General features: G+C 39.0%; 1 long non-coding RNA gene across 1 annotated transcript; it reads left to right on the top strand.

Moving 5' to 3' along the window:
• Positions 1-6: 6 nt before the first annotated feature.
• LOC106728160 lies at positions 7-4,444 on the top strand. The gene is made up of 3 exons (XR_001364420.1): positions 7-391; positions 3,837-4,004; positions 4,216-4,444. It is a non-coding gene; the product is annotated as an uncharacterized LOC106728160 (long non-coding RNA).
• Positions 4,445-9,921: the final 5,477 nt, after the last annotated feature.

The raw sequence follows: 9,921 nt of genomic DNA, 5'->3' as shown, positions 1-9,921 counted from the left end.
GGGCCGCAGCCTCTTCTCCGTCCCCGGGGTGGCGCGACCCGCGGGGACGAGGCCCGTCTGCGCGCGGCTGCAGCAGGACCCACTGACCACACAATGAGTCCCCAACTCTCCGACTCGGGGCGGCCAGCTGTGGTTCCCGCCAGAGCGTTCAAAGACCTCACGCGAGACTAGGAAATGTAGCTGGGGAAGGAGAGTGTCGGGAAGGCGAGAAAGCGGAGCCGGCCCCAGGTTCCGCGCTGCGCAGAAACCGAGACAGCCCTCTTCCGGCTCCAAGTGGGATATCTGCGGATGCGGAGGTGAGGCCGGAAGTGGAGTTGCCCCTAGGGCATGTGGGGGGAGCAGAATCGCGGATCCAAGGGCTGGACGCCAGGTCCGTGGAGCTGGGCTGGAGGTGAGGAGGAAGAAAGGCAACCTCTGGTGGGCATGGACCGCAGTCCGCCAATGGGACACATTCCGGGGTTCGTTGGGAGGAGACACATCTTCTAGGTTTTGCTCAAAGGATGAATTGACATCTGTCGGGGGGAGGGCAGCAATACAGGATCTGAAGGGAGACATTCTAGGGTCGGCCAGCCGGCAGGGTCAGGCCAAAGGTCTTAAAAGGCATTGTGGCCCCAGAGGGTTGGAGGGAACAGTCGGGGATCTCCCAGGGAGAGGGCTGCATTCTCATCTATTAAAGCTCATACCTGGGAGCTCCCACTCAGCAGGCCTGTGTACTGATGTGTGCGCGATGACAAGGTGGGAAATAAAGGGGAGAACAAGGATGGAAATAATTTTCAGTGATTGGTTATGAGAAAGGCTTGCAGTGCCTTCCAGAGGGAATCAAGCCTTATACATACTTTGAAAAAAAAATAGAATATTTTAGATTGACACAGGTAGAAATAAAACTATACTACATGTGTACTTGCCACTCAACTGGAGAAATCAATTAAGATATAAGTAATTGAGGTCCTTTGTCTGCTCCACAAATCACATTCTATTCCCTCTTGCCCAAGACGACCACTTTCCCAAGCAACTTTACATTTTAATTTTTAATTACACATGCAGTGTTGTTTTGCATATTTTTAGCAGTCAGTAATGTATATATTCTTTCACAGCTTTCTTTTACTTAATGCTTTTTAAAAAATATATATATATTTTTTATTGATTTTTTACAGAGAGGAAGGGAGAGGGATAGAGAGTTAGAATCATCAATGAGAGAGAAACATTGATCAGTTGCCCCCTGCACACCCCCTACTGGGGATGTGCCAGCAACCAAGGTACATGCCCTTGACCAGAATCGAACCTGGGACCCTTGAGTCCGCAGGCCGATGCTCTATCCACTGAGCGACACAGGCCAGGACTACTTAATGCTTTTTAAGATTTGTCAGTGTTATGTAACTTTCCTTCATTCATTGCAACAGCTGGACACAGGTATTCCCTTACATGAATAAATCAGTATTTGTTTTCTTGCTTTGTATCCCCAGTACCTGACACATTGTAAGTGCTTCACTGTTGGTTGAATAGATGAATGCTATAGTATTTGAGCTAAAACCTAAATAATTAATAGGATTCCAAATGACTTAAGGCAAGAAAAGCATTCCAGGCAAAGGGAACATTAATCTGAACAAAAGCAAAAATGTCAAAGTGCATAAGGTATTTCATGAACTTCCATAGTCTTAGAACTTAAAATGTAGAATTTTATGGAGATATGTGGTGAAAGAGAAACTTAGAAAGACAGAATGGGGCTTAGATTTAAAGAATATTATCTGAGGAGATTACACTAGCTCAGAGCCATTTTTGAATTATGAGGAAACTGATCAGAGCTGTATTTTTAGAGGATAATATTCATAGCACCATGAAGATATGTCTAAGAGGTAAAAATTAGTGGCAGGTAATTAAAGACCTCATAACAATAATGATCATTGCATTAAACATGTAAGTCAATCATGCAGACTCACTTAAAATTCTGAAACAATTTCCTAGTTCATGGTATCCCTTCCCTAGACAACTATTTCATACCTTCTATCAAACTTGCAACATTTTCTCCTGCCTCCCATTTAGCTGATTCCTTACATCCTATTCCAGAAAAGGACTTCCCCATGGTTTCATCCTCACATCTACAAAGTCTATACCCTAATACAGTACCTGTGCTATTACTGTAAGTAAGTTGTATGAGGAGAGAAAGCCCTTTGAGAATACTTTTTAATACTACATTCTGAAGCATAGCCAATTATAAACTCACATGACTGGATTGAAATGGGAACAGTAAAATATAAAAGAACAGAATGATTAGAAGACAATTATTTTGTCTAAAAAATGTAAAGAACCCATACCTATAGTAATATAAATGAGATGTTAGTTTTTTTATGTGAGTTTTTTATTTTCAGGTAGATTAGGTATTGAGCTTTATATGCTAAGTCTAAATATAATTGATATTTATGATTTTATAAGACCATTGTTTCTACTATGTAACATTATAAGTAGTTTATTTTGAAATAGATGTTTGATGATCCTATTTTAAATAATATATTATATCAGCCTTTGTATTACATGTTACAAAATTGTATGTTCAGTAACATAATTTTCATTGACTGATAAAAATAGAATGCACAGCCCTAACTGGTTTGTCTCAGTGGATAGAGCGTCGGCCTGCGGACTGAAGGGTCCCAGGTTCGATTCCAGTCAAGGGCATGTACCTTGGTTGTGGGCACATCCCCAGTAGGGGGTGTGCAGGAGGCAGCTGCTCGATGTTTCTCTCTCATCAATGTTTCTAATTCTCTATCCCTCTCCCTTCCTCTCTGTAAAAAATCAATAAAATATATTTTTTTAAAAATAGAATGCACATTGTATGACTTAGTACAGGTGTTAATTTATTCTCTCATTCTTTCAAATATATTTATTGAGTACCTACCATATAATAAACACTACTATAGGTAGATAAAAAGATACATTAGTGGAAAATCACTAGCCTGAAACCATATCACATGACTGTATTAGTGCATCTTGATATATAAGAAATTTTCAACTGCAGGCATTCGGTCACCTTAATTAGAGTTATTTCCTAAAGGATGCCTAAGCTAGATGCACAGAATCATAGCTCTGAAGTATGGTTATATATCCACAACAATCAACCTCAATGCACATATCTTAAGCATTAGTGCATTACACTCAATTTATGTGAATGAAGTGATGTATAGGCACATCCTGCTGTAGCCTATAATGCAAATGTAGGTTATATGCAAATACTATGCCATTTTATTTAAGGGACTTGAGCATCCATAGATTTTGGTGGTGGGGGGGGGGCCTAGAACCAATCCCACATGAATACTGCAGGACAACTTTATGTAGTGAATGAGTTCTACTCCATCATGGCTTGCTGTATTCAGCTTTATCAGCGTACCTTGCAATTCCTGATGCCAACTTGCAGGTTTTACTGACATAGTTTTTCTTTTTAAATTTGTTTTTATTGATTTCAGGTAGAGGAAGGGAGAGGAAAAGAGAGATAGCAGCATCAATGATGAGAGAGAATCATTGATCAGCTGCCTCCTGCACGCTCCCTGCTGGGGATCAAGCCTGCAACCCAGGAATGTGCCCCAAACAGGAATTGAACCTTGACCTCCTGGTTCATAGGTCGATGCTCAACCACTGAGCCACACCAGCCAGGCTGACATAATTTTTCTATTTACTAATCTGTGCTGAGGAGGTTTGCCTTACAGAAATAGGCTTAAGCCTATATAACAGAGTGATGAGGAGCTTCAGCACCCACGAGCTTGGATTTTGTAAAGGTTCCCAGAGCTGACAATAATATTGCTCTGTATTGTAACGCTCTAATGTCATGTCTCTGTTCTTATTCCTAGGTCAAGGATGCATTCCAAGAAAGTACTGAAAAATATATCACCAGCTCCCACCTGATAGTTGACCTAGCCATGGAAAACTTCATTGGAGCCTCACTAAATCAGACCATAACTGGCACTCTTAAAAACTCTCCCATCAAAAAGTATCAGGACTGACAATCTAAGACAGGGGTCCTCAAACTTTTTAAACAGGGGGCCAGTTCACTGTCCCTCAGACCATTGGAGGGCCGGACTATAGTTAAAAAAAAACTATGAACAAATTCCTATGCACACTGCACATATCTTATTTTGAAGTAAAAAAACAAAACGGGAACAAATACAATATTTGTATTTGCATGTGGCCCGTGGGCCGTAGTTTGAGGACCCCTGATCTAAGATATAGATCTAACACCAAGAAAGTTCCTGTACCAGTCAGCAGTCTAACAGATCAGCTAGTTTCTTTGGTCATCAAGCAGACATGCTCAAGCTACCAACACAACAGTGGAAAATGTCTCTATATGAATGTTTTGCACATTATGTGTGTGACCCATTAGATTCACAGTGGTTCTCAACCTGTGGGTCGCGACCCCTTTGGGGGTCGAACAATCCTTTCACAGGAGTTGCCTAAGACCATCCTGCATATCAGATATTTACATTACGATTCATAACAGTAGCAAAATTACAGTTATGAAGTAGAAACGAAAATAATTTTTTGGTTGGGTCACAACATGAGGAACTGTATTTAAAGGGCCAGAAGATTGAGAACTACTGGATTAGAAGGTCATGAAATCCATTCTGTGAGTCAGGATGAATATTTTTTAAAGACAAAAAAGTTATAAATTATCAGAGTATTTTCCATAAATCCTTTGTGAGAATTGTGCACATTGCAAGAAATACTAAGGTCAGTTTCAATATGTGAAAAGATATTTGATGGAGGGGATATGATGAATAGAATGTATATTGGCTAAAAAATGGTTTTGTCAGTCATTTGTCCACTGGTGTCTTGTTTGGTTTTCATAATAAGGTTGATGTGCAGTCTAGCTTTATATTACCATGACTTGTAACTAGATGTGAAGTCATTGAGATTCAGTTGAAAACTGCATTGTTAAAGGTGTTATCTAGGCTACAGATGTATACATATATATCTTTGAGTTTGTGACAATTACAATGTTTTGATCAAAATTGCTTTTTAAAATGGATCATTTCTTTTTTAAAAGAAAGAGAATAATGAAGTGAAATATGCAGAAGCATGTTCAGGTTCAAATGTTGGATCTGGAAGTGTGAATAACGATACTATTGAGAAAAATATTTATTCTAATCTGAAAACTTCAACTTTATTTGAGCCACATTTCAAAAAGAAAAAAGTAAGTGCAAGACAATATAATGAAGATGATTTAAAATATGGTTTTATCAAATGTGAAAAACCCTTTGAAAATGACAGACCTCAATGTTATTTGTAACAATATTCTTGCAAATGAAAGCTTAAAACCTTCCAAATTAAAAAGGCACTTAGAAACTCAGCATGCTGAACTTACTGATAAACCTCTTGAATATTTTCAAAGAAAGAAAAAAGATGTAAAGTATCAACACAATTTCTCAGTTGTTCTACTTCTGTCAGTGAGAAAGCCTTATTATCATCATATTTGGTTGCATATCGTGTGGCAAATGAGAAAATGGTTCACACAGCTGCTGAAAAGATTATCCTTCCAGCATGTTTGGATATGGTACATACAATTTTTATGATAAATCAGCTGATAAATTAAAAACTATTCCTAGTGATAACAATATTTCTTCGAATTTGTGCTATTGCAGAACATTTAGAAACAATCTTATGTCTCGGTTGCAGTCTGGTGTAGATTTTGCAATCCAGCTTGAGAGCACTGACGTTGGGAGTTGTATAACACTTTCAGTTTATGTCAGATACGAGTGTCAAGGTGATTTCATGGAGGATTTTTTGTGTTGTTTACATTTTACCTCAGACCTAAGTGGATTAGACATTTTTAAAGAGTTAGAAAAGTGCATTGTTGGTCAATATAAATTAAACTGGAAAAACTGCAGAGGAATTATAAGTGACGAACAGCAAACATAACTGGAAAACAGAGTCATTAAAAAATTGCTAGAAGTTACTAATAATGGTGCTGTGTGGAATCATTGTTTTATACACCGTGAAGCTTTGGCATCCAGAGAAATTCCACAGAATCTCATGGAAGTATTGAAAGTGCAGTGAAAGTTGTTAATTTCATTAAAGGAAGCTCACTAAACAGCCAACTTCTTGAAACATTTTGTTCAGTGATTGAACTAATCATACCCACTTACTGTATCACACCAAAGTTCGGCGGTTGTCTCAAGGGGAAATACTAAGCAGGGTTTACGAACTCAGGAATGAGATTCACATTTTTCTCATTGAAAAAAAAATCTTATTTGGCAAGTATTTTTGAAGATGCCATTTGGGTAACGAAATTGGCAAATTTTTACTGATATTCTTGGCATTCTTAATGAATAAGTTTAAAACTACAGGGGAAAAACAGTGATATATCCCAACATGTTGAAGGTATCCAAGGATTCCAAAAGACATTATTGATATGGCAAGCAAGGCTTAAAAGCAACCGGCCCAGCTACTACATGTTTCCAAGATTTTTGCAACATATTGAAAAGAATATTATTAATGAAACCAACTTTAAAGAAATAAAATTAGAAATATTGTTACATCTCCCCTCTTTATCTCAAACTTTTAATCATTCATTTTCAGAAGAGAAACTTGAAACATTAAGAGAAAACTCTTGGGTAAAAGATCCATTTGCTTTTCGAAACCCAGGATCAATAGTTGAGTTAAACTTACTGCCTGAAGAAGAGAGTGAATTAATGCAGCTCAGCTCCTCATATACATTGAAGAATGATTATGAAACGTTAAGTTTATCAGTATTTTGGATTAAAATAAAGGAAGACTTTCCTTTGCTCAGTAGAAAGAGTACCCTACTATTATTACCATTCACAACAACTAGTTTATGTGAACTAGGGTTTTCAGTCTTAACCCAGTTAAAAAATGAAGAAAAGAAATGGATTGAATGGTGCAGCAGATATGCAGGTAGCATTGTCCTCCTGTGTTCCACACTGGAATGAACAAGCAAGCACACCCATCACATTAAAATAATCTCACATGGTTTTGGGTTTTGGGTTTCCCATTTTGTATTTTTCCATGTTGTGTTTAAATGTTAAAATATAATTTTATGTGATAACTTTGTTATGTTTCTATTTTTGTTATGCTTAAATATTAATAAAAATGTAATTTTATATTCATTGAACAAACATTTAATGAACTTCTATTAGAGGCCAGGAACTATTCTAGAGACATTTGGGATACAGTAGAGCTAATGTTCTGGCAAGGAGAGAGACAATAGATATAAATGGGCTTTATAATATTTAGAAGATACAAGTGCTATGGGAAGAATAATAAGAAAAGGGGGTCAGGAAACTATTTGGGGACCAAATCACAAAGGGCTCTGCCATTATAGGGCCTCTGGGATTTTTTTAAGTGGAATGGAGAGCAATTGAAGGATTACCTAGAGGAGAGACATGGTCTGAATTAGGTTTTAGAAGACTCACTCTGCTGTTTTGAGAGTGAATGAAATGTTCCTTCCCTCAAGAGGGCTTTCCTAACCACCTTAGTTTGGGTAAATTGTCCATATTCTCCCTTTTATTTCTTTGTAGTATATAATTTGTGATATTTTTTCTTACTTGATTACTAACTAGTTCTGTCAGTCTGCCACCCTGGAATGAATACTCCTTATGAAAAGAGATCCTATCCATCTTGTATGATGCAGAGTGAGTATTGAGTATACATTTGAGGAGCAAATGAATTGATATCTAACATCTGTAACTTGAGGTCATATTCCCAGAAATAAGCATTAAATATGTGGAAATTTCTGTCGTGAGTGTTTCCCTCCACGTCCTGCACGCTGTCTCCGTGTAAAACATTCTTCGCCGACTCCGTCCACACCTTTGGGAACCCCTGGACCACTGGGGCTGGACCCCGGCAAATTTCTTTGCCTTTTTTACATGTTAAAATCTCATTTGGCCCGGCCATCATGGCTCAGTGGATGAGCATCCACCTATGAACCAGGAGGTCCCCGGTTCAATTCCTGGTCAGGGCACATGCCTGGGTTGTGAGCTCAATCCTCAGTGGGGGGCATGCAAGAGGCAGCTAATCAATGATTCTCTCCATCATTGATGTTTCTATTTATCCCTCTCCCTTCCTCTCTGAAATCAATAAAAATATATTTAAAATAAAAAATTTCATTTGTCAGATAATCTCTGGAAGCATCTATAAATGGCATTGATTGATGTTACTTTCTTACATTGTTGCTGATAATTAAGTAACTTGTATTGCTTAATATATTTTCCTCAAACTAATTTCACCTTCTGCCATTCTTTCCCTATTCCCTGACCCTACTGGTGATGTTTCTTTTGGCATGGTCTTTCTCTAAAGTCATATAGATCAGCAAGTCCTTTCCATCAGCCTAGCATTATTACAATATTTGAATTTTCATGTTTTCTGTTCTATTAAAAGTAATAGATTCCACCCACCCCCACTGGTGCTTGAAATAAAGTGTCAGAAGACAATTCTCCGTAAGTAGCTCACATTTCTGTACAGTCTGGGTTCTCTGAAAATATTTTCATCTAAGTTCAGAATGTTTGTATGAGGAGACATTCAGGATAGTGAAGCTAGAGGCATCTCTCCCTAGAGACATTCCAGGGAATTACAGATCGAGCCCTCTCCTCCCTCCCCAGAGATGTTTGCTTGAGTAATGAGTGATTTCTCTGTAGGAGAGGATGAGAAGATGTACCAGCAATTCCATAAAACCCTAGTCTCCTATTGCATGCAGAGGCAGCATCCGTCCCATACTATGATACTGCGGGACTTGGGGCATGGGGAATTGATACACAATGCTGATCTGGCTGTTTGTTTGTTTGTTTGTGTTTTTTTCCTATTCATAATAAATTGTGTCTCTGACCTAGAGGCCTTGGTCTTTCTGTCAGTATGTCACTTCTGTAAATCCCCTTTACTATGCAAGGCAGCATATTGGGAGTGGGATGGGGGACCATTGTTCAGCCTATCATAGTCTACCCCCTGGTTCTCAAAGACTCATATCCATCTATCCCACACGATAAATGCATTCATTCACTCATCCAAAGGTCCCCAAAAGTCTCAGCCCATTATAGCATTAACTCAGGTCCACAATCTCAGAATGTGTCTCATCCGCTCAAAAGTCTCAAATCTCATATCTAAATTAGGTATGGGTGCAGTTCTGGGTATAACCCACAGTGGAAAAAATCCTCTATTTGTGGAGCTGGGAAACTAGACAGCAAGTTATGTTCTCCAAAAATGCAGTGGTGGGGCAGGTATAGGAATAACCGTTTCAGCCATTCCCATTTAAAAAGGGAGAAAATGAAGGCAAAAAGGAGTCACCAGCCAGTCACCTCTAAAGTCCACCTGGGGAAACCCCATTAAGTTTCAAAGCTTGGGAATAACTCAAGTGGCTCATGCCTCTGCCCTCTGGACCCATGACTCCATCCTAAAGTCATCCTTTTTCATGAAGAGTAGCACTTATCTGCCACAGCAGTTGTGTGGGTTTTTTTTGTTGTTGTTAGTCCTCACCTGAGAATATTTTTCCATTGATTTTTAGAGAGAGTGGAAGGGAGAGGGAGAGACAGAGAGAGACACGGATATGAGAGAAATACATCGATTGGTTGCCTCCTACACGTGCCTCAACTGGGGCCAGAGATCGAGTCTGCAACTGAGTCCATGCCCTTGACCGGAATAAAACCTGAGCCACTTCTGTCTGTGGGCCAACACTCTATCCACTGAGCCAAACTAGCCAGGGCTGCCACAGTAGTTTTTATTAGCCTGTTTTCTGCCTGTGGTATTGTGGGAGTCTGATAGCCTTCTTTCAAAATTTTGTCCTCTGTCCTTTCTAGTCCAACTTGAAAATGTTTGTGTTTGTATGACATTCTAAAAACACTTTGTGGAGCACAGAGATTCATGCCATCCGAAAAGAGGCTATTCTGCAGATCTTAACTGAAGAGTCTCATCTATTTTTGGCTTCTGCTG

Source organism: Myotis brandtii, unplaced genomic scaffold, assembly GCF_000412655.1.
Source record: "Myotis brandtii unplaced genomic scaffold, ASM41265v1 scaffold547, whole genome shotgun sequence".
Lineage (NCBI taxonomy): Eukaryota > Metazoa > Chordata > Mammalia > Chiroptera > Vespertilionidae > Myotis > Myotis brandtii.
The sequence above is the reverse complement of the archived record's forward strand: the minus strand, read 5'-3'. Positions and strand labels throughout refer to the sequence as shown.